The sequence below is a fragment of the Periplaneta americana genome, chromosome 14 (assembly GCF_040183065.1).
Source record: "Periplaneta americana isolate PAMFEO1 chromosome 14, P.americana_PAMFEO1_priV1, whole genome shotgun sequence".
In the NCBI taxonomy this organism is placed as follows: Eukaryota; Metazoa; Arthropoda; class Insecta; order Blattodea; family Blattidae; genus Periplaneta; species Periplaneta americana.
The window spans coordinates 84,105,337-84,110,601 of record NC_091130.1 but is presented as its reverse complement, the minus strand read 5'-3'; the positions used below and the strand labels follow the sequence as shown (position 1 = coordinate 84,110,601).

At 36.7% G+C, this 5,265-nt stretch overlaps 2 non-coding genes across 2 annotated transcripts; one reads left to right on the top strand and one right to left on the bottom strand.

Moving 5' to 3' along the window:
* Nucleotides 1-681: 681 nt before the first annotated feature.
* Nucleotides 682-753, bottom strand: TRNAC-GCA (transfer RNA cysteine (anticodon GCA)). Its single transcript has one exon. It is a non-coding gene; the product is annotated as a tRNA-Cys (tRNA).
* A 150-nt stretch (nt 754-903) lies between these two features.
* TRNAC-GCA (transfer RNA cysteine (anticodon GCA)) lies at nt 904-975 on the top strand. The gene has a single exon. It is a non-coding gene; the product is annotated as a tRNA-Cys (tRNA).
* The last annotated feature ends 4,290 nt before the right edge of the window (nt 976-5,265 follow it).

Here is a 5,265-nt window from a genome sequence, read left to right as displayed (position 1 = left end):
CGTGCTAGTTTAGAATCCAATACAAGTCCTAACAATTTTACCTGTGACTGAGCTTCGGCATTCGATGTATTTTTCAATGAAAATACAGTATTATATTTTGAGTTTTATTTTAATTTAGCCTGAAACCATTCCCCCGAAACTAATTTACTGCAGTGTTATATAATTTTTTCATTCCTGAATTTAAAATGTTTATATTAGTATGTGATGAATAAAGAGTTGTTTAATAATAATAATAACACCGTAATAATAGAGCTTTGTAATTAATACGATGAAAGAGTAATGGAACGGAGAAAAATTCTCTTCGGCGTCGGGATTTGAACCCGGGTTTTCAGCTCTGCGTGCTGATGCTTTATCCGCTAAGCCACACCGGATACCACCCCGGCGTCGGACAGAATTGTCTCTCATTAAGTTCCAACTCTTGGGTTCCCTTTAGTGGCCGCCCTCTGCACTACGTCATAGATATCTATGAACATAGGACCGAAGTCCACACATGTGCTGAGGTGCACTCGTTATGAGTGACTAGTTGGCCGGGATCCGACGGAATAAGCGCCGTCTTAAATCACGAAGTGATTTACGCATATCATATATATTATTTTAATGTACCGAAGTACATATGATATTTCCATGCAGATATTCTGCGTCATCATACGATGAAAGAGTAATGGAACGGAGAAGAATTCTCTCCGGCGCCGGGATTTGAACCCGGGTTTTCAGCTCTGCGTGCTGATGCTTTATCCACTAAGCCACACCGGATACCACCCCGGCGTCGGAGTATAATATATATGATATGCGTAAATCACCTCAACACATGTGTGGAATTCGGTAGTGCAGAGGGTGGCCACTAAAGGGAAACCAAGAGTTGGAACTTAACCAGAGACAATTCTGTCCGACGCCGGGGTGGTATCCGGTGTGGCTTAGTGGATAAAGCATCAGCACGCAGAGCTGAAAACCCGGGTTCAAGTCCCGGCGCCGGAGAGAATTTTTCTCCGTTCCATTACTCTTTCATCGTATGATGACGCAGAATATCTGCATGGAAATATCATATGTACTTCGGTACATTAAAATAATATATATGATATGCGTAAATCACTTCGTGATTTAAGACGGCGCTTATTCCGTCGGATCCCGGCCAACTAGTCACTCATAACGAGTGCACCTCAGCACATGTGTGGGCTTCGGTCCTATGTTCATAGATATCTATGACGTAGTGCAGAGGGCGGCCACTAAAGGGAACCCAAGAGTTGGAACTTAATCAGAGACAATTCTGTCCAACGCCGGGGTGGTATCCGGTGTGGCTTAGCGGATAAAGCATCAGCACGCAGAGCTGAAAACCGGGGTTCAATTCCCTACGCCGGAGAGAATTTTTCTCCGTTCCATTACTCTTTCATCGTATGATGACGCAGAATATCTGCATGGAAATATCATATGTACTTCGGTACACTAAAATAATATATTTGTAATTAATGTTTCATGTGATACACAATCAAATTCTTTAGACAGGTCTCACAAAATAGCAAATGAGCTGTCACAATTATCGAACCCAGAGAAGACAGTTGAGATTAGATTTTCAATGGCATCCAAAGTGTTTCAGCCTTTTCTAAATCCGAATTATTCCTTGGTAAATAAGTTATTTGTTTCAAAGTGATGTGTTAATTGTTTTTCATATTTCAGAGAATGTAGGAAAAATAGAGATGGGTCTTCTATATAGTCGGCCTCGGTAGCGTACTTGGTATAGCACTGGCCTTCTATGCTCGACTATGCTCGAGGTTGCGGGTTCGATCCCGGCCCAAGTCGATGGCAGTTAAGTGTGTTTAAATGCGACAGGCTCATGTCAGTAGATTTACTGGCATGTAAAAGAACTCCTGTGGAACAAAATTCTGGCACACCGGTGACGCTGATATAATCTCTGCAGTTGCGAGCGTCGTTAAGTAAACCATAATTTAAAATTTTTTATATATATTTAATCTGGTGGAGCAGGCCTGGTCTGTCACTACATCAGAAATAATAATAAAATAATGGCGAAAGAATTAATAAATAAGGAAAATAAATAAAAAAAATTACAAATACAATATAAAAAGGAGGCAAAAGTACAAGTACATATATAAAATCACAATAGTTACGGTACAAAAAAAAGTGTTCTAGTGCATTAATATATTCCTTAATAAGCCTGTCTTCTAGGTTTACTTTCGTCCTAAAAGAAATCAAGTTAAATAGGTTAAACTACTGCATGTAGGAGCAATCTGGAGAATTTTTCACGAAATACAAATAGAAACTGACACTCGTTCAGTTTCCCACATTCCGCCCATGACAACAGCTGTATTAAATCGTAATTAATAGTAAGTTCTGATTTCTCATATAAGATTTTGTTACTCTTCCGTAAGCTTTTATTGAAATAGTGAGTTAGTTTAATGAATGTCTTTCATTACACCTAGTATATAAGATTGTTTTCATTATTAAAAAAGGTAAAAATAGTCACTGTAACAGCTTTCTTTAAGTTATAATATGAATAGTTTGCTTGAAGTGCTAGTTTCCTAAATCGTACCTTTCAAAGGTTGCTCATATCGTACCAGTACGATTTTGGCAACGTGAACAAATAACGTTAGGTGCATAAAATTTTAAAATTTCAGGATATATAATGGCCAAACGAGAGTACGGAAAATCGGAACCAAGTGCTTTGCTTAAGGTATTGGATGAATTTAGATCCGGAGCAGTGGGATTGAAATGAATGTTGCCGTAAGTACGAAATTCCGAAACCGACTTTCAAGCGACATTTTATGGGGAAGGTAAAGAGAGGTCTGGATCGTCCTGCAAATGTGGAGTTGGCTACAGCTGTTCCACGGGAAGTAGAAGAGAAATTGGTCCAACATATTCTGATATTTGAAGAATATCTTTGTGGACTTATCATAACAGACGTCAGGAAGCTTGCCTTCGATGTGTTGGAAGCGAACCCACATCTTCCAAATCCGTTCAATAAAGAAATACGATTGGCGAGAAAGAAGTCCTGTCATGGGTTCATGAAGAGACATCCAAATTTGAGTTTTAGGCAACCCGAAAATATATCTGTTTCTTGTTCCAAAGGGTTTAATAAAGTTAATGTTAAAGCGTTTTTTTTTATCGTTTGGAGAAGGTAGCCGACGAGAACTTCATAGGCACTTTGCACATATTTAACGTTGACGGAACGGGGTTCTCCCTAAACCAAAGACTTCATTTCTAAAGAGAACGAGAAAAGGTGCTCAGCAAACTGTTGTGATAACTTCAAGTCCCTATAAGAATCAATTGCAGCAAAAGAAACCGAAAGGAGGAACTTCAAAGAAACAAAGAGAAAAGCAAATCAGCTATCAAAAAGAACGGAAAAAGCTTCTAACATGATCCATGTTCATGTAAAAGAAGAGGACTGGTCTTGTTTTATTTGTGAAGAAGCTGCTATTCAAGATATGATTCCTTCCTCTGTATGCAAATCAATAGGTGTATGAGATATGTGCAGGAGTTTCTAAGGCACAATAACTTTCTCATTTTGTCTGTGACATGTATAACGACAGAATCTGACACGTCGATATCTTTCTTTTGTGTTAAATAGGATTTAATCTTGAGTGACCGTGTTTTCGTTTCACTAAATCTTGATAATATTTTAGATTTGTATATTACAACAATTCTTGTACCTTAAACATCTCAGTTTCTAATTTGTATTAATAAAATATCATATTAAATGAGAACAATATAATATGAATTACGTTATTCTTTATGTAGTTCTTACTTTGAAAATTATATAGTTTACAAAATGGTAAGATTTAAGCAACCTCTAGGTACGATTTAGGAAACTAGGCGCATAAATCGTACCACATGCAGAGTTTTAAATAAAACCTTTTAAAACAGTTGACAATTATAAAAAATTCTGAATATATAATATATATATATATATATATATATATATATATATATATTGTGTCCAAAGGTACTGTCCCAATGTCTAACAATATATTTAGTTAAAATTCCTTCCCATTCTGAAATAACTAAAGAAAGATTGAAAAGTGGCACGATATAGGCAACCTTCCCCTACTTTGACTTTAAAATGCCATTGTTGACGACCAGGTTTAAACTCGGAAACCAGAGTTCCCACAGCAAGCTTTTCAAACAAAATAATTGTAATGATTTCACAGAAAACGCGAGTAAAAGAGAGAGAGACAGAAACATTAAAACAACTTTGACTTAATTGGTACAGAACACCACAGAAGAGACTGAAGCGGGGGTTAATATTACGATTTACCTGAGTGAGGTCTGCTATGAAGTTTCTACCTGTACATAATTATGTGACAAATAACGTTGTGGAACTAGACTCGCCTACATGGCTGCACAAAGATACCTCAGTGCTAAATAAGAGAGACTAAGTGGTGTCTTTCTCGGTTACCATGGACACCCACAGACTCCGCCAAAGTTCACATGAGCTTGAAGGCATTTTAATTCTTCCTTCGGAGAGGAAATAAAACCTCGAACCCCTGTCACAGACTTACACAAGTACAGGGGACTGGGTACGTTCTACTGATAAATGTTCGGCAATTGGCTTCCAATAGGTTTTTCATTTTCACCCACAGAATTCTCTAAATAACACTTTGCAAGACTTACGAAATAAGCGAAATAAACTTACGTATAATATGAAAGAGCATACAAAGTAAATATATTATAATTTATTTGGGTTTGGATGACGATCAGATTCTCAAAATAAATAATAAATAAAAGTCACGTACAAATATGAACATTTCAGCTAGAATACATGGCACCATTTTCATGTTAAATACATGATATCACTGGATATCGAAACATTTACTTTCAGTTTAAAATATTATGTAAATTTTCATCAAGATAACTTCCATTTCAGCGGAAGTTCAGGATAGAAGAATTTAAAATAAATGTAAATATCTATGAAAATATTTAGGATTGCAACTTAACCTTGTCAATATAAATTGATTTACTTGAAGTGACTAAAACTTTCTCGAAATTCTTAGGATTTATAATATGCTTTGAGGATTGCATTGCACACATTCCGTATACGAAGGAATGGTTGAAGGGATGGAAGAAACTGTGAAGAATTTCATCAAGTTTTATCTGTTGCATTTCGGCCACTCTATCATCACTTCTTAAATCGGTAGCGACTCTACAGGGTGTTAAAAACTATCAAATATTTTAGGAGGTGATAGTATGCATCAAAACAAGAAAATAATGTCTAATAAACATGGGTCCTACGACATTTAGTTTCTGAGATCTGAACAC